The following is a 20,528-nucleotide window of genomic DNA, read 5'->3' as shown; positions in this document are numbered from 1 at the left end:
AAAGCTGAATGAATTCTTTGCATCTGTCTTCACTCCAAGAGGAGGTGAGAGGAACATTCCTGCACCTGAACCAAGCTTCTTAGGAGGCTTAACTACGAGGAACTTAAACTAAGATAGTGGTAGATACAAGAAGTGCCTGGCAGCCATTGATAAACTAAATGCTACCAAACTTCCTGGCCCAGATTGCATTCACCCAAGAGTTCTTTAAAGAGCTCAAGCCACAAATTGCCATGTTCTCACTTTGAATATGCAACTTATCCTTGAAATCAGGCTCCATCCCTGAAGACTGGAAGATGGCTACCGTCATACCCAACTTTAAGAAAGGATCTAGGGGGGACCCGGGAAATTACAGGCCAGTCAGTTTATTACCCGTTCCTGGCAAATTAGTAGAATCTGTCATTACAAAGATAAAAAAGCAAGACTCGCTTGAAAGAGTCAGCATGGCTTTTGCAGAGGCAAATCCTGTCTTACAAACTTACTAGAGTTCTTTGAGGATGCAAACAGGCAGGTGGATAAGGGGGAACCAGTGGACATTGGTTCTATTTGGATTTCCAAAAGGCTTTTGACAAAGTTCCTCACCAGAGACTATTTGAGAAAACTCAGCAATGAAGGAATAAGAGGGGAAGTCCTCCTATGGATTAAAAACTGGTTGAGAAAACAGGAAGCAAAGAGTGGGTGTAAATGGGAAATTCTCACAATGGAGAGATGTGGGGAGTGGTGTCCCCTGGGCGATCCGTGATTGGGACCAGTGCTCTTTAACCTATTCATAAAATGACCTGGAAGTAGGGGTGGGTAAGTGGTGGCTAAGTTTGCAGATGATACCAAATTGCGTAGGGTGGTGAGAACCAATAAAGGATTGCGAGGATCTCCAAGCCGTGACCTTGATAAATTCAGGTGAGTGGGGCCAAAGGAAAATGGCAAAATGCAAACCGGTCAATGTAGCAAAATGTAAAGTGATGCAAATAGGGGCAAAAAATCCAAACTTCACATACACACGGCAGGGGTCAGTGCTATCAGTCGCGGACCAGGAAAGTGGATCAAAGCATCTTAGTTGATAGTTCCATGGAAAATGTCAACTCAATGTATGGCAGCTGTGAAAAAGGCAAAACTATGCTGGGGATAATTATGGTGCGAACTGACAATAAAGTTCCAAAGATTGGTCATGCGTTCTGAGAGAAGTCGTAGTGCGACTGCACTTGGAGCACTTTCGTGTTCAGTTCTAGCTCACCACGATCTCAAAAAGGAGCCAGCGACGGTGCGCAGAGAAGGGCAACGAGGATGATTGAAGGATTGGAGCACCTTCCTTATGAGGAAAGGCTGCAGCGTTTGGGACTCTTTAGTTTGGAGATGAGACGTCTGAGGGGGGACATGACTGAAGTCTATAAACATGCATGGGGTAGAAAATGCTGACAGAGAGAATTTTTTCTCTCTTTCTCACAATACTAGAACCAGGGGGCATTCATTGAAAATGCTGGGGGGAAGAATTAGAACTAATAAAAGGAAACACTTCTTCACACAACGTGTGATGGTGTTTGGAATATGCTGCCACAGGAGGTGGTCATGGCCACTAACCTGGGTAGCTTTTAAAGGGGCTTTGACAGACGATGGAGGAGAAGTCGATTTATGGCTACCAATCTGGATCCTCTTTGATCTGAGACGGTAAATGCCTTAACAGTCCAGGGTGCTCGGGAGCAACAGCTTAGTTGGCCATTGCTTTCACATCCCATATGTGAACTCCCAAAGCAGCACTCTGGTGGGTCAATGCGAGGAAGAGATAGCCATCGGCTGGTTGGACTCATCTGATCCCAGCTGGCTTGGTTCTTATGCTCTTATGCCTCAGCCAGCCCGTCGTTCGCCCGAATTCCTCGTATATCAGCGGTTTCGCAACCTTCCTAATGCTGCAACTCTTTAATACATTTATCCATTTTACAGATGGAGAACACTGATGCAGAGAGTCTTAGACGACCCCTGTGAAAGGGTCGTTCGACCCCCAAAGGGGTCCCGACCCACAGATTGAGAACCACTGCCTTATATCCATTCACTTAAAACATACTCGCTGTTCCTTTTTTGGCAAAAAATAAGACATGCAATCTTAACAATGCTCCGCAACCAACGTCGCGGCGCATGGCGAATGGTGGATTCCCGAAATTCCGGAAGAACTGGGTTTGATTTCCCACCTCTCCACATGAACAGCAAACTCTATTCCGGCTGCAACCCAGCGGTTCTCTGTCTGTCGGTTCCCGACGGTTTACTGGCCAGTCGCCAACAGTTTACCTCATCTCGCCTCGACAGAGCAGTGGACTTTCTCTTCGTTGTGAGAAGCTTTTGGAGTGATTCAAAAGCATTGCAAAACCCCATCATTTGAGATTACTTTACTGGAGTTGCTTACGAGGCTCTTTGGATTTAAAGGCACTAAGGACTAACCTTTTGGTTATAAGGAGTGGTGAAAGAGGAGATCTGGACTATTTCGCAGCTACCAGCGATCCTCTTGGCGCGAAAGTTTGTCATGGAAACCGGCAGCTCGATTTAAACTGGTCTCCAGCATGTTTGGCTTGAAACAAAGCCGCATACCAAAACCGTTTATTCTAACAAATAGTCTGCATGACGGGCAATGATTACCATAATGCTATACACCCAAATACAAGCAGATAACTTCTACAGCTTTGCTAAAGACTTTTGTAGTTGCATTTATTCATCCTGATATATTGTTGCCATCTTTTGGATTTTCTAAAACAGTATCTTAATTATTTTAAAAATGCCTACAAGCTTAAGAGAAATTATTCAATTACTCTCTTTGCAAATAAGTCAATCAGAAAACAACATCAGGCAAAATCTCAAGAGGTTAAAATAGGAGATCATACAAGTGGATTTTAATTTAAGATCAGAGCTAAAGAAGGAGTCACAAAATATTAGATCAGAACTAACATCAGTAATTAATAGAGGAATCCAAAGGAACACACACAACAAAGTAAAAATAGCCCAGACTCAACTGGAATATATTCACCAAACAGACAATTATGAGAAAAGAATACAGAAAGTTGAAGTTTCAGAAGTTCAAGGAAGAGGGAAAATACTAGGTGCTCTTGAAATAATAAATACAAGAGACCTTAAAAAGAATTTGGCAAGATTTTGCAGAAATACATTTCAGCTGATGAGAAGTGCTTTGACATTGCAGAAATTTGCAGAATTGGTTCAGGATCAGGGGTGTACCACCCATGGGCGCACGTCATTTCATCACATGGGGGGGAGGTGCCGGGTGCTGACCAGCCTCTCCTGCAGTGTGCCGACCCAGCCATCACCTGGCGGCTCCCCCTGTGCTGAGGTGCTGCTTGCTGGCCGAGATGTTTGCCATGGGTACAGGCCGGCTCCCGCTCCCCTGAAGGAGACTGGGGAGGGCAGGAGCTGGCTGGCGAGCCTGGGCAGTAGGGCTGGTTCCTGCCCTCCCCAGGCCCTGGGGAGGGCAGGAACCGGCCTGCAGGGAGGCTGGGGGGGCAGGGCTCGGCGACCCAAGCAGGCACCACAGTGGCAAGCCAGCTCCAGGCCCTGGGGAGGGCAGGAGTCAGCCTGCAGGGAGGCCGGGGGGCAGGGCTCAGTGGGGGGTGACCCAGGCAGGTGCCACCAAACGCGGCCCCAGCCTTTCCCCTCTTTCATTTCCCTTCTTTTTTATTTTCTGTATTTTCCCTTTTTTACATGGAAAAATTATATATATACAAAGAAGGCTGGAAGAACCCTGAGTAATGGCATTGTACTGTTAATAATATAGATGTAAATCACTGCTTTATGTTCCTTTCTGACACCTTGATAATCTTTTCATGTATTCCTTGGAAAAATGCATGTTGCAGAGTAAAAAAGTCGCAGACAATGTACAAACTCCTCTAATAGTTTCCGTAAGGTCTACAACATAAGCATTTAGTAAATTATTCTGGAAAAGATCCTTGACAGTTGTTTCTGAAAGGCTGGCTGGAACCTGAGTCACATCCAAGGAACCTGGGGTTGTTGTTGTTTTTTGAAAGTCTATACTTATCTATATGACAATGGTACCCAAGTGTCCCTCTGTGAAGTCAAGCTTAGCAGTAGCTGAATATTTGTGAGTCATTTGTGCTATAGAGGCAAGGATACTGCATAGGTTCAAATCCTGACCCAACCATAAAACATGCTGAGTGACCTGGGCTGGGACCCATCAGCCTTCCTTACTTCACAGGGCAGCTAAAAGGGGTGATGTTGTAGGGCCCCCTCTGTTCCTCCATGGAAGAGCAGGATAAAAAAATGGAATAAATAAAACCAGCTCTTTGCAGAAAGTTCAGAATACATGGGTTCAAATCCTTTAGCCACAAGTCTGTGGTGGGGGATGCGCATGATGGGGTTAGAGTCATTTGAAGGAAGGATGTGATTTAAAAAATCTAATAAAACTAATCACACGCACATATTCAATTAATTGCACTTTTGAGTTACTATACTTTTTTATTGTATTAGTGCTCAAATTTGCTGTATAAAAATATTTGTATGTATTTTTTTGCATATGCAATCCTTAAAGTTGAAGCATGAGGAAAGCAGAGCATCTCAGGGTGAATTATGGCTGTCTGTTAAGCTACACATACTATTGTGGAAATATCTGTGAATTAAAAGGAGACACATTCAGCACTGATTTACTGCTGCTTCCCATCAGAGCTAAACAAACATAATACATTCTATAGTTTTCTGCTTGATAACTCAGCTTTTGTGCCACCAGCTTATTCCTGATAACACTGACAGTATGATGAATGCTTTCCCCTCATTGCTGGTATTTTTAGCTTCCACCATTCTTCCTTGCTATGCCTTTGATTTAGATTAACATGGTGTTACCAAGAGCCTGGATCATATTCTGGATGCTGCTAGCCAAACCATACTTAAATGAGACATTATCATCTCCTCATCTCAGGTGCTCAACATTCATTATGCATTTTTACCTATATACCTGTCCTTGCTGGACTGCTTTCTTCTCTCTGTTTTTCTATAACTACAGCCAATTAAGACCCAGATTCTGCACTGTTCCATGGGTAATTTTTTAATGTAGCAATGGGCCAAATGACTTCCATTTCAAGACAGCCTGGTGTCTAATCATTACTTTGCAGGCAAGCAAGAGCAAAACAAGGGATCTGAGCCCTTCTGATCCCAATAAGGGAGAATGAGGGGTTAGAACCCTTCTGTGCTATTTTTCTATGAGCAGGCAGGGGTTTTTATTTGCTTGTGTTTTTGTTTTAACATGGAGGGCATATACTGGCTGTCTGAAATTGCACAGACAAGGAAGGCTGCATGATTTCTCTACACTTAAAGGATACTGTGATTAATTTAAGCTGTTGATACTTTCTCAGCCTCTCTGCTGAAATGTCCCAGAAGACTTGTATCTTGACATAGCAAAAAACATTTTTTTACATACTGCTTCAAGAAGACATACTGGTAAAGATGTACAAAAAAGCTTTCAATAAGTGTTGGAAATGTGAATATCAAGACTATATGATAATTTATGGTGGACTTCTGAAAAAAATGAAAGAATTAATACATTCAGTATGTGGAGAGTTTGGGCCTGGGTTGTGCTCTTCTGCCCTTCTCCTGGATGCTCTCCAGCCCATCTGTTTCTTGGACATTTCTGATTTCTGGCTCTCACTACTTTGTTGTTGCTATACCACCTCCATTTTGGGAGGCTGCCTGCCATCTCGGAGGGGGAGGGCGCATCTAAAAGACTATTGATTGTTCACTGAAACAGTTTGGTTCGCAGTTTGATTCGCTTGATTGCCTGCTGAGCAATAAAAGCAAAAAGTCTTGGGGGAGGCTCAGGAGGCTTGAGAGGGAGAGAGAAAAGAAGGTGGCGGCAGTGTGTGTGTGTGGCCCCTTCTGCGCATGCAGAATAATGCTCATGCTCACTATGACTTATTGCTTGAAAATAATTGTTTTTAATTTAACTTTGAGATTGGACGAAGGGGCACTAGCTGGAGCTGACCCGTCAGTGGGCAGCTTCAGCTAGTGCCCCTTCGTCCAATCTCAAAGTTAAATGCCCACTGACGGGTCACAATGACTGCCATGGAACTATTTTTAAATGATGTGTGATTTAAATGTGTATTTTACAAAGATTTAGCCTCCAAAAGTACAGTTACTTGTACTAAAAGAATAGTTCACCTTGCCAAACAAACAATTTGATATGAAAATTATAAACATGGACATGAGTTTCTGTTTCGGGATGATCTATATGTTATTTTGTCACCCAAAATTCCCACGTTAGCATGCAATAAAATTTGCTCCTTCCTAGTTTTCAGCCATGGCCATCATGTCTTTGAGGTAAACTTTCAGCCGGAAGGTGGTCAGTCCTCCCTGTCAACAGTCCTCAGTGTCATCTAAAAGCCTACCTAGTTGTTCTGTCATTGGCTTAGATACTAGTTTGTTGCAGATCAGGAAGAGGTGAAAATAGGTCAGGAGGCAGACATTTAGCTGTACTCCCTGGAGAGATGACCCCTAGCATGTCTCCTTCCTACTGAAATGTATGTGAGCAGGCTCTGCAAGATTTTATTTCTTTACAATTTCCAGGTGCAGTAGACAAGAAAGAAAGAGAAGGCATATACATTATATACCTCCACTATTTATGTAGATTCTGTCCCTAATTTGTAGTGATCCACTGTTTGGCAATGCAGTCTACTGGAAAGGTTTTTAAGCTTTGCATTCTCTACAGAATTCTTTTCAGACCTACCACCTTCAAGTGCTGCAGAGATTCTGCAGTAGGTGGGTGGATGTTTTTAGAAACAAACCTCAGTTGGAAACTGATTGCATTTTTGATAACAACACAAAAAAGATCCTCCCCTAGAGATCGTTTGTGGGTGGAATTAGCATCCATTAAATAGGATTTAATTATATGTACCATTTTTCTGCTCTGCACTCCTGACAGCTATTGCAGAATCTCTCCAAGTTTTCTCTTCTGTTGTTTGAAAGTTTATTATCTTTAGCAAAAAAAGAAGACTGAAGCAATAGTGGAACCCGAGGAAGGAGAGACAGAAACTGATTAAACATTTATGCCCTTATCTGTGTACTATGGTCGGACTCTTTTGTGTATAAGTGTTTTTGAGACCGAAGTTCTTTAGGGTCACACAGAACTGTGCATATAGGAGAAGGACATGAGAACAGGCTTTGATTTGTCAAGTGTCCTCTATCATGGCAGTCATATTTACAGTTTATTTACTGAATCTCTGCAAAGTCAGGGTTGCCTGCTGGCCAGTTTTTTATCAGCATGATCAGGTTTCCCCTTGTAATGAGCGGGTTCCCCCCCCCCCCCATAATAAAGAGAACAGGAAAAGGGCATTCGTTAGTTTTTGTTTTCCTCATGATTGGAACAAATTTCACTTTGGGTAAGAGCAAAGATTCCCTTCTAACTTTACCCTAGCAAATAACCCAGAATTTTTCTTGCGTAAAAGGAGGCTACATAAATGCCTTTATTTGTCTCTATTAACTTATTTTAGAGTATTGTCAAAGGCTTCTCATCAAGCCGGGTCGGAACAGGGTAAGAAGCTGGTTAGAATTCTAGTTAGCATTCTCATGCTACAGTCTGCTAGATTGTACAGAGGATCTGATTGGAAGGAGCAGGCAGAGTTGTGAAACAGGAGTGAGGTTATCTGAATAGAAGTAGTTACATGAGTAACAATGAAGCCTGTAGCATGTGAGTCACATTGACCTATATCTTCATTGTGACTCACATGCTACAGACTTCATATTGTTACCGCCAAGCTACTATTCAGATGGCCTTCACCTATTGACTCAGCAGTATATATAATACCTAATTTTGCTTTCCTTTCCTACCTCAGATCCTCTGAAGATGCCAGCCACAGATGCAGGCGAAACATCAGGAGAGAATGCTGCTAGAACACGGCCATACAGCCCGGAAACCACACAGCACTCCAGTTATTTTAGAGTGTTTTTACACCTCTCTCAGGATGCCCACCTTTTTATTTATACTCTGCCTAGCCCTCCCAACGGGGACTCCATGTGGCTTGCAGCATGTGTTCTCCCTTTCTCATGAGATGGGGCACATCACTAGAAGACAGTCAGAGTCCTGGAGTGGGGTGAGGCAAGAAAAAGGTTTAGAGAGCAACAAAGCTCTGAGAAGGTAGGGGCAATGCTGGGCTTGACCAGCAAGGGGCAAACCCCAGGGATAAAAACAGGAATGAGAAACAAGGAGGGTAAAGAATACACACTAGCTGAGCAAAATTGAGAGGGTGCAAAAAAGGGCAAAAGAAGATCCTAAAAGAGGAGCTGGCACTTGAGGCAAGATAAAACTATCAAACAGGGACTAGCTTGGTGGAACTGCCCCAAGACAGAGGCATAGCTCGGTCCCTGAGGTTTAAAGGAGTAGAAACAGGTGAGTAGAGGGAACTCAGCTCATGAAGAAACATGTACATCAAATAAAGAGGCAGTTAGGGAAGACTGTTGTTCTGGCGACCCTCTGCTGCCTATGGAAGTCAGTTATGATATCTCTTATTCTACCACTGAGATACAACATTTCCCAATTAAGCTATTCTTTTGTTATCCTTGGAAACATGATTCCCATTGAAAATTAAGCAGCACAGCACACACTCCCATTTAAGTCAATAGGTTCACCCTACTCTACATAGCATCAGGCTGTAAATGCAAACATAGTTATTTTTCTTATATTTATTTATGAAGTTTTATGTTTAAAAATCCACTTCCTTAATTTTGTCATTATTCCACTAAACACATTCAGCTTTCTATTTGCAGCAACTCTAATTTCATTACTTGTGCTATCATTAAATTTAGCATTGATCTGTTTTTTCCCTTTTATCATTGTAAACAAGGAAGTGTGGTGGTAACCGGAAGCACCTAGACATGTCAGCCTTCTTGGATATTTCCACATCTTTTTGATACATCTTCATTAGTTTTGAATCACTCCTTTTTAAAAAAATGCCCTGCAATGAGAAAAAGTCACATTGCACTTCTTAAAGCTGTACAACACTTCAGGTTCCAGTACTGATTTTGTAAAATCCTTCTTGATTGCAGGACTCTTAGGAAAGGGCTTCCTCATCATGGTAAAATGAATGGTGGGTTGTAGTAATGCACTGCTGACCCAGCAGCACCGTGGTAGAACGTTGGAACGCCAACGGACCTACGGCCTTCTGGTCGCACTCCACCCCACTCCTCATCCCCCCATGAGTCACGGTCATGAACTGTCTGGTTTGCCACCGGGCTAGGGACAATGGTCTTTGCCCCAGGTGAGGATTAGGCTCAGACGCCACGCCTCCTCGAGACTTAGCCAGGTGAGATCATGCATCACATGATGATCTCTCCCCGCCCTCCCCGGGCCTCCGCTTCTCCGAACTCCCCCCCCGGTCCCTCCTACACTGGAGAATAACAATAAAGGTGCCAGAACCAGCACGCTGAGACTCCGCTAGGAACATCGGACCTCCGGGTCTCCGCTGCTGGCTTATCTCCACCAGATTATTCCGCTCGCCTCGCTTCTACGCTGACCACGGGTTCCACTACAAGCTGGTGTCAAAACCCGGGAATCCTCAACCTCCACCCGGTTTCACTGCCGCTTGGAAAGGGCTTCGGCGATGGCTCGGCGTCCGCTTGGATCGGCGCATTCAGGGGACTCCACTGCTGTGTATCAGCCTGTCCCTCTGGATCGGGCGATTCAGAGACACGCTGGCCCTAGGGACACTCTCTCTGGCCCCTGGACGAACACCGGTGAGTATGGGAGCTTGCAGCAGGGCTTATGACAAGCACGCTGGGACGAACTGAAAGCTGCTAGCTAAATGCTGCAGGGTCCCCTCAGAAGAGAAGGGAGCTGCGCAAAATTGGTTGAGGGGAGATTGGAAGCTCAGTGTCCATGGTACCCAGAGGGGGGGACATTGAATCTAAGGACTGGGAAAACATCGGGCGCGACTTCTCACGACACAGAGCCTCGCTACAACATGTCACTGCTACTGACGTGGAGATAATGTTATGTCGCCATCAGTCTGTAGCACCTGTGGCTCCCCTTGCTGTAGGTCATTCTCCTTCGACATCTTTCAAATCTTCAATTTCAACCCCGGAATTTTCTTATCCACTAAATTGGACGCTTCGTCCTCCTTCTGCCCCTTGCTCCTTCGGGCCATTTCTTAAACTCTCTCCTCATAAGCTCAGCCGCCTCCCCTTGTTCTTCATTTTCCTGCCATCAGACCTCATTACGCCATCGTAATGGCTGGTTTTCAAAACTCTAAATCCATTAGCCACTTCCATCTGTGAAGAAAGAAACCCTGACGGAAGACGACGCCGGGAGCATCTCTTGCATTGTGCCCCGCCCATTTCACAGATACCGTAGGGGAGGGTATGCCATTCAAGCGGGTTGTCGAAAATCGCCTTTTGCTATAACATCTCACTGAGCTCCGCGAAAAGCGATGCGAATTTAGGAATCACTAGCCCCTACGCGAGGCATGCTGGAGGCAATCGCGAGGGAATCACCCCACGACCTGGACGACTGAAAACCACCTTCGTGATGCTCCTGAGCTCCCTGCAATAATTCTAGGATCTGTGGTGCCGGTTCGCCTAGCAATGTATCAGTAGTGGGAGGCCCGGCGGCGCTTCTACACAGCCGCCAGCTTTACGGGTTTCACAAGCTGCCAACCCCAACTTATCAGATTGTCCTGCTCTGAGTACCACCTCTACGGTCGCCTTCTGAGTGCCTCTATAAGGCATTTGTGGACAAAGTCCCTAATGCCGCCAGCCAACCCAGAGTTTCCACCATCCGGCAAAACCCTAAGAGCTCCTAATATGCCGAAGTTTAGAACAGGCTCCAGGAAACGCCAAGAGGTAGATGGCATTCCGCGCTCCCTCATGCGCGAAAGAGAACGCACGGAGTGCCCAGGAGCAATCACTGGCCTGGGTAAAAAATCCTGAACTGGGTCAGACATGCTTAAGGCTTGCTAGACATCGATCCTCCTCACCACCAGTTAGCCTCCTCACAGCACTTCCCACCGGGCGGGAGGCAGCCTTGTGGATGATCTGCTTTTAACTGCTGCAGACCCGACACACTTCCTAAGGGGAGTGTGGCAGCCCGGGTGGGGGCCTACAACCCGATGGAGGGAGGGTCCTCCCCAGGGAGAAGGCCACCTAAAACCCGGTGCCCACGATGCCAGAAAGGTTTCCACTGAGAACGACTGCCCGCCGGAAAACTCCGCCTGGCGCCTCCCCCAGCCCAGGACCCTCAAGGAGGAGAATACTTAGAGCAGACCCAAACACCAAGGTTCCCTGCTAAAACTACCCCTCTCGTGGTATCTCAAGCCAAGATGCACCCAGCCCATCTCCTTTAAGTTCCCCACGAGGTTCTTGTCGCCCCAACCCAGTATGACGAGCCCATCCCTACCGGGACTATTGGGCTGGGTGTTGCCAGCAGCCTCTACGCTGAACAGGGACTGTTCATCTATTCCGGAGTGATCGACTCCACGCACCAAGGACCCATCCATCTCCAAGTCTGGACAAACATCCCACAGGAGTTGCCTGCCGGAGCCAGCTGCGCCAGTTGATTCTTCTTGCCCCATGCGCTGCCTGCTGCCGCACTCCACAATAAAGGCTACAAGCCCCAGCAGCTAACACATGGCGCAGTTTTACACCACCGCTGCATGGTGGAGACGCTTTATCGGGAGCTCCCGCCATACCTGAGCTCGGCCATAGAAGGGGATGTATGTTCAAGGGCCTGGTGGACACCGGCGCTGATGTTACTGGGCTATCAGAGCAGCCGAGTGGCCCACCCAGTGGCCGACCGAGGCTTGCCCGCACATCTGGGGGTGGGGAGACAAACCACAGATCGGAGCATCCGGGCCTCGGGCCACGGTCACTGGTGCCCAGGACTCGAAGGCAGTCACAGTCCGGCCTAATGCTTGTGACATCCATGTCAATCTCTGGGAAGGGGACCCTATGAGTCAGGTCAAACGACTTTGTCTGGGATGAGTAAAGTCAGCTACAGATCATTGATCCCATCGTGTTCAAAATTACTTTCTACTCGTAGCGAAAACTGTTTCCTCCCCTCTCTTTCTGTTTTTCGACTAGTAGAGTATGGAGTGGGCCACTGGGCTGACTGGTCTCTCCTGGATAAAATCTGGCCCGGCCCTGGATACCGCAGAGCACTGCCAGGACAGGCTCCTGTGGTTGCAAGGGCTGCCACCATTATGCCCCTAATACCTAAACCTGTTTGATGTCTAGCCTGGCAACTTTATCAATACCACGATAAAGGTTAGAGGCGAATAAACCGCCTCTTAAGGAGCGGGTTCCCAGGCGGTAATTCCCAAGATAATTCGGACACAAAACTTTTAGCACCATCCAGCTTCCCAAGTAGCCACCATGTCACGGGTGCAACTCCCTTGCAAAGAAACCCCTTTTTTTTGTTTGTGTATGGTGGAATCTGCCTCTAATTGATTGCATCATTCTCCTGATGCACTATCCCCCCAAAAGGCGCCTAAAGCCCTTTTGTTGCTGATTAAGCATGCATACCCACAACTCCCCCCAGGACCCGCCTCTGTCCCTCCTCGGTGGCTCGACCTCGCCTTGACGCGCACTCCCGATGACGCCTAGCCACACCTCCACTCAGGTCAGCCACCTCCTGCCCTCCCCTGTCAAACAATTAAAGAAAGAGGAGTAGGGCGCAACCGCAGGGATTACTGGTATTGTGCAACCTTCACAGGCTGCAAACAAGCCTTCTTATATTAAACTCTAAACTCTAAACCCCAACTCAAACAAAACTCCATCCTGGATCTCCCATCCTCATTTAAACTGAGCTCTGAGGACCTCGGCCTCTACAACCTGCTGGGGAAAGGGTGTTTGTCCCTTCCACAGGTCCCTGTGGACTCCGGATTCGCCATGACAACCCATGGAATGGCCCAGGAGGAACCAACCCCATCCCGAGATGGAACACATCTTCTAAAGGATCCTCCGCCCCAGCGGTTCAATAGGAACGCTGCCGCTAACGCCTAAAGACCGAATAATGACCTGGGAGACGCCAAGTACACCACCAGCCAAGCCTCCTAGAGTCGCCCAGCAAGCATTCACCAAGACACCTCGAACCTCTGTGCCGCGACATCATCACCGCCAACTCGGGCGGCCACCATCCTTGCTCCGTTCTGTTGCCTCCCGTCACATGCATCGGCCACCCTGACGAAGCACCGCACGCCAACATCTGGGATGTTTGCCGCCGCTAACGCCTTTAATCTTTCTGCTCTGGGCTAGTACTTAGAGTCGGTCGCTGCCCTGCCTGCTCCTCGCTCCGTAAAAGCGCTGAGACTTCTAGCGGAGTTCGCTAAGCCCCTCATGAATGCCTCATCCATCAGGTACTCTATGAGCCGACTGGGAATCTGCCGCCCAAACCCCGGCTGGCTTCCTTTGTCACCAAGACTGTCAAGCACCACGGACGCGTTAACACCTGCGCCTGCGACACCGCGAGCCAACGGGGAACCGAATTCACCATTCATCATCGCTCGGCCAATGGAACTGCACATGGAGGACATTCCCCAGAAACTGAAACATCCTGCCTCCCCAGGGTTGGTTCTGACTCATGGGAGAGAACGCGAATTACATTCCCACCACTCTCTGCTCGGAACTTTGTTGCCCAGTCGCTTCAATTATCGTCTCTACCCCAGGCTCCACTCCGGGAGCTCTGACGCCACCCGCCTTCTGCCTTTCGACCTCCTGTCGGATGAATGCTGGGTCGCCTCCTGCCGGAGTTCGCCTCAAGAACTTCCTAGTGGTCCCTGACTCGGGCTTCACAATGGGCAAGACTATTGGTCAAGGCCCGTGCCCCTGACCGATCAACGACCATTGCCTGATGCTCTACCTCCTCGAAAGCAGCAGGAATCACGACCCCAGATACCCGCCGCTATTGATTACTTATTGTTATTACACCAAGGTTGTGAGGAATGTACATACATGTGTTGTTTTAATCTTTCTGATAATCTAACTGATCTATGAAAGCACGTGTGGAGCTTCGCAAGAAGTTGTATCTAATCTGAAATATGATGTTTGTCTATTTATGGTCAGCCCTCTGGAGCTGGCTGCCGGGAGGATGGTTGAGTGCTATTGTGCAGCTCTGCATTGGTTTAATTGTGCCTCACATCGATTCCGTTTCTGCTCAATGTGTGTCTATTATTGCCTGTAACGCGGTGTAAGAAGCCCCTCAATTCCCTACCCCGCAAATCCAAGTTCTAATGTTACACAAGCAGCTCAGTCAGTTTGACCAGACGGGCGGAGGAGACAAGCGCCCCTTTAAATCACCCCTAGCATTTCCTCGTCCCCTTCTAAAATGTAAAAAAGGAGGAGATGTAGTAATGCACTGCTGGACCCAGCAGCACCGCGGTGAACGTTGAACGCCAACGGACTCCACGTGGCCTTCTTGTCGCATCTCGCACCCCCCCACCTCATCCTCTATGAGGTCAATGGTCATGAACTGTCTGGCCTAGTCATCGGGCGAGGGACAATGGTCTTGCCTCTGTGGTGAGGATTAGTTCAGACGCGCACGCTTCCTCTCCTCCTCGCGACGTAGCCAGGTAGATCATGCATCACATGATGATCTCCGACCTCCCGCCTTCCCCGAACTCCCCGGTCCTCCCTCCTACACCGGCGAATAACAATAAAGGTGCCAGGAACCAGCACGCTGTAGGCCCCGCTAGGAACACGGACCTCCGGGCTCCCGCTGCTGGCGATCTCCACCAGATGTTATCTCCGCGTCTCGTCTCGTTCTTACGCTGACCACGTGGGTCGAGAAAAAGCAGTTCTTAGGAAATTTGTAGACTCTCCTCCTGCACTTGTTTGGAAGGACAAATAAAGGATCTGTGTGGTTTGTTTGTTTTTGTCAGTTTTGGCCCCAAACTGCTTTGGGGTTTTTTTCTTCTCCACACATGCCCTTGCTCCACACTCTACCATTACAAGGGCCGCTTCCGATGGCAGCGAACGTTAGTTTTCCGGGCGCTACCGACCTTCCAAAGACTTCAGGGCAAATCCGCTTGGACCCGCGATGGACGGGTCCCGGAAGAGGAAGCGAGCAGCCAAGCGCTGTAAAGTGGAGTCGCCGATGAGCTGGAACGATGACTTCGCAGCGCAGGGCCTGGCGCTGCCGTGGAAGGTTTTTTTTGGGGACAACCGCCTAACCTGGCCCTGGCGCCTGCAACTTTCGACCGGCGGCAGGGCAGGGGGGGGCGTAGTCCCCAGGCCTCCGCGCGACGCGCCGGAGGCCCATATAGGACAAGGTGCAGTGCCGTGGGTGGGGAGTCGAAGTGAAGCTGCTGCCGTTCGCTCGGCAGCGGCTTCACTGCGGCGTTTCCCCAAAAAGAGCGCTAGGAAGCGCTCTGGGGAAACGCCGGCTCCAGGCTGGGCGGGCGGCGCAAGGGCAGCCCCTCGTGCGAATGGCGGCCTGGAGACGGTGTTTTTACCATCTCCAGGCCGTCATTTTCTGCCCGTGCGGAAACGGCCAAGGAGTCTGTTATGCAGTAGGGCATAAAAGTGGTTGTAAGCTGCTTTGAGACTCCTTAAAGGTAGAGAAAAATGGGGTATAAAAGCCAACTCTTCTTCAGTTTCACAGTTGCATTGCTTTCTGGTCAGTTTTTTTTTTATAAAAAAAACAACATCAGTGAGATATCACTAGTCTTGTCGAAGGCCTTCACGGCCAGATTCAACTAGTTGTGGTGACTTTTCTGGGCTGTGTGGCCATGGTCTGGTGTCCACAGTGTGGAACAGACTTCCCTCTGTGATACACCTCTGAAGATGCCAGTCACAGATGCGGGCAAAACGTTAGGAACAAGATCCACCAGACCACGGCCACACAGCCCAGAAAACCCACCTCAACCAGTTGAATGTGGCCGTGAAAGCCTTTGACAATACACTGAACACTTGTTCCTAACGTTCCGCCTTCATCTGTGGCTGGCATCTTCAGAGGTGTATCACAGAGGGAAGTCTGCTGCACACTGTGTCCAGTGAGAAGGAAATGTTTTAGTGGAGTATATATTGTCCATCTCCCAGGGTGGGGAACCAATCAGTAAGTGTCTGAGTGGAACTGTTATGCAAAGGTGTGGTTGATAGAATTGTATCGCAGGTGGGGTTTTTCAGTCCAGGGAGTGATTCACATTTGCATTCCCTGAAGAAGCAGCAGCAGCAGCAGCAGCAGCAGCAGCAGCAGCAGCAGCAGCAGCAGCAGTATTGGTGAATGCAAATCCTCTGTCTGGGTGGAGTCCATTGTCCATGAACTTAGCATGCCCTTAGCCTTTAATTCTGGTGTTTTTAAGTACTGGTATCCAAGCTTTGTTAATTCTCAGAGCCTCTTTTTTCTTGTTGAAGTTGTCTTGGTGTTTATGAATTTCAATGGCCTCCTTGCGCAGTCTGACATAGTAAGCTTCCGAATGAAGGTTGAGAAACTTTTGAAGATTTTGGAGTGGAGCTTGGGTGGAGTTTGGAAAGAGGAGGAACCTCGGTGAGGTATAATGCCATCAACCCCACTCTCCAGAACTGCCATTTTCTCCAAGTGAACAGATCTCTGTTGTCTTGAGATCAGTTGTAATTCCATATTTCCAGACCCCACCTGGAAGCTGGCAACCCTATGATCTCTGCAGCTTTGCTTTGTTCCCTTACTCTAAAATGAAGTGTGTGGTACAAGTTTAGATAACTGGTTTATATTAGTCAGGTAACTCACACCATTTAACAATTATGGTTAACAAATATTATGGTCAATAATTACAAACACAAGTGCATTGAGTAACTATGTTGCATTAGTACAGCAACAACGTCTTATTTGTTATTATAAGAATTAAAGCAATCATACACAGCTTGATGTCAGTGTCACAAAAGCAACAGCAGTGCAATCAAGCAAAATAACATCGTAGGTAGCTTCCACTTATTTCCTAAACCACCACTTTTCAAAAAGTCAAGTATTTATTAATGGTGCCATGAAATGAATCATGCATTATTCCCTTTGGGGCCTCTGAAAGATGAGCTTTAAAATGGAGAATGGTATGATAAGAACACAATCTGGTTCTTTTAATCATTTTATAAAGCCAAATTATCCTAGGAATACAAAGCTTAATTTTTAAAAATCCTAATTAATTAGTGTGGCCTTTGTCTTTGTTCATCTTGCGCTGGACTGCTAATCCTCAGCAATCTTTTCATTTCAAAAGCAATTTAAAATTACGTTGCATTAAAAACCAATTGTATCATGTTTTTATCTTTTATGATAAAAAGGGTAAACTTTCACACCCAAAGTACAGCCCATGATATGCAGCTGCTGTACAATCTCTGCCTATTTCATTGTCCTGCTGAAGACCCTTGGAATGTAGAGGTACAGCAGAGTCCCTTCCTTTCTGCATTGAACAGGTAAAAGGCCCAGCAGCTGAAATGGGGTGGTTGTGAGTGCATCAGAACTTAATTTCAAGTCTGCTTCTGTCTTTCAAAAGGCTCAGAATTACAGCCAGACTCTGGATTCCTGACTCCTGTCACAAGAACATTTTTAAAAACCATTTTCCATATGAAGTAGAAACGCAACAACTAAAAAGGTGGAAAAATTGGCTTTTTTTCAGTTTTCCCACAACCCCTGTTAAAGGACACGGGGAAGTTTTTTTTAAAGTTTCTGGTTTGGTTCTGTTGGGCTTGTGCTGGTTCTTTGGGTGGGAAGTGTTAACCTGTGGTAGGCGTTTATAGATGTACATCTTTTCTATTTCCCTGAAGCAAAAAATACTGTTTTTTTCGCTATTAAAAGCTATGGGGACCTAGAAAAAATAATTTGCTGCAAATAAGCTGAATGAGAGATTTTTGCAGGGCTGGGCGGGGGGGCTGCTTTTTAGGTAGAGGCCCCAAATTTGCAACATAGATACTGGTGATTTACCCAAGGTGGGTAAAGTTTGGAACAGGGGGCCCTTCCCTTTCCTGCCTCCCCCCCCACTCCACAAGGAAGCCCGGGCCCTGCCATCCTCCACCCTAACCTACAGCTTCCCACCCTTCTTCCACCCAAGCCTCATTTTCTAACCTTCCCCACCCCTACCCTCACTCTGCCTCTCTCCCCCACACCAATACTAACTCCCCACCTTCTCCACCTTCCTATTCACCTACCAATCCTCCCCCTGGCCACACCTTTCAACCCTCCCCCACTCCAACCCTCATCTTGCCACCTGCCCCGCCCACTAAAGGCCATAGCTGGGGAGGTCCTTCCTCTTGTACCCTCTTCTAGGGCCCGTTGCATCTCCCCAGCAATGGGCTTTGCTGCTAGTAGATTGTTTGGTCTTGGTGGGGGAGGGCGGCCGCCCTTACGAGCGGTGGGGGTGGGGAATGGAAAACTCAAAATTTGTGTTGGGCTCCATTTTTCCTAGCTATACATCTGGTTTTATAAGACAGTTCCTTTTGCATAATGGTTGAGAACTAGTCCAGCTACCACAAGTAGACTAACAGGGCAAAAAATTAGTTCCCTGTGCTGGCACATTTTGAAGACAAGCTGGTGTTGGGGATCCTGTGCTGATAAGACATCCAAGTGATACCACTGTAACCGTGATAATGGACAACTTTTATCAACATAGAAACCAGAACTGAACAATGTCATGTGTATAGAAAAGGACGAGTGCAAGTTAGTCAGGACCTTAACTACTCATATGCCTTGATCCTGCCTTTAAGACAATATTTCAATTCATTCATTCATTCATTCATTCATTCATTCATTCATTCATTCATTCATTCATTCATTCATTCATTTCTCTCTCCCTCTCCCCATTTTCCTCCCTCCCTTCTGTCCTCCAACATCGTGGAGTCATAGTGAGGATAAAACGGAACAAGTCATATATATCACCTTGAAGATTTTGAGAAAGAGCAGACTATGATTATGTTAAATAAAGTTTTAGGTGTCCCCTAGGTGTCCCTTTCTCAATATAAGATTGCATAAGGAGGGACATAATGTATTATTTGAAAGGGGTAGAGAGACAACAAAAACTCCAGAAATGGAAACATGTATGAAAAGTATAGTGTAGTGGTTAGAGTAGATCTGGGGACCCAGCTTCAAATCCACTTTCTGCCATGGAATCTTCCTCAGTGATCATGGGTCCGTCAGTCTTCCTCAGACTTACTTATTTCAAAGATTGTTGAGAGAATACAATGGAAAATGGAAGAATAATGTTGCCAACTGCTCTGAGTCTCCTGGGAAAAAGAGCAACTGTCCCTCATGCCATAGAACTCTGACTGACAGATGTATCTTGGCTGGTAGCTGCTATTAACTGAGGTGGAAAAACATTTTCTAGACATTAGCACCTATTGATGACATTGACCATTAGCAAGCAAGCAATCTAGCATACAAAATATGGTCATTTAATAGTCATTGTGACCCACATACAGTGGTGGGGTTCAGCAGGTTTGCACCACTTCTGCAGAACCAGTTGTTAAAATGGTGTTTGTAAACAACCAGTTGTTAAATTATTTGAATCCCACCACTGGAACCGGTTGTTAAATTATTTGAATCCCACCACTGCCCACATACACACAACACTGAAATTAAGCCACACTTTAAGTTTGAACACAGTCCTCTTAAATACTATTAAATTTCCAAATTGCGCTGTTTCTCAGACTTCCACATAATCTATAGAAATATATGATACTAAATCCTTTGAAAATCTGTTTCATATTATATAGCTAAGTTCCCTTGTGAATTTGTATTGATAATAATTTGCATTTCATTTGTTGTCCAAGAATGACATTTGTAATTTCTCTTTTTTAAAAAACGATTCAACAAAATGACCACCAGTAAATTACAACGCTGTATTTTGATCAATTGCTGCATGTTACAGTATTAATTGCATTCCATCTATTGTGTTTCTGGAGGGTTTGTGAAAAGTAATAACCAATATTATTGGAAACAGGAAGCTTGCTTTTTAATGATGTCAGACAAAAAGACAAAATATCGCATGCTTGCCTAATATACCATCAGTAACAGGCCTGAGCTGTCCTCAGTGGAGACATTAATGGCTCATCTGTCCTATGGGCCTTGAAAAGACATTGCTTATGCTTCCGAAGGGAAGATACATGGTTCCAGGTTTTCCTACATTACCATCAGTGTCATGCCTGAGGTGCACCTCAGTTGAGAATGGAACCAGCTTCTGAAATCTCTCCTTGTGAATCAGGTGTAAGGTTTCTAACCTCTTTTCTTTGCCACATGTAGGAATATTTCGTGGGTGTACCCTGAGGTACATGATGCCTTTCATATATATCTGAAGAGATATACAGTCACATAAAGGCTATATCAAGTACCAGAGAAATGCTTGAAAGGGCCATAGTTCAATTTTAATTAATTAGTTTTAATTTTTGCATTGTGGTATATTTGAAACCTTTCTCCTGTATTTTTTTAGTAATAAATGTTTTATTGTTTAAAATGTTTTATTGTTTAAAATGTTTTTTTGATTTGGTTAACTCATTCATCATTTCCCCCAATATTTTCTTTTCTGTTTTTAAAATCATGTATCACATTACTCATGTCAAAAAACACATAACGTAAGCATTCCCAAGAGCAAAGA

The sequence above is a fragment of the Sphaerodactylus townsendi genome, linkage group LG07 (assembly GCF_021028975.2).
Source record: "Sphaerodactylus townsendi isolate TG3544 linkage group LG07, MPM_Stown_v2.3, whole genome shotgun sequence".
NCBI classification, from domain to species: domain Eukaryota; kingdom Metazoa; phylum Chordata; class Lepidosauria; order Squamata; family Sphaerodactylidae; genus Sphaerodactylus; species Sphaerodactylus townsendi.
This window is presented reverse-complemented; position numbering follows the sequence as displayed.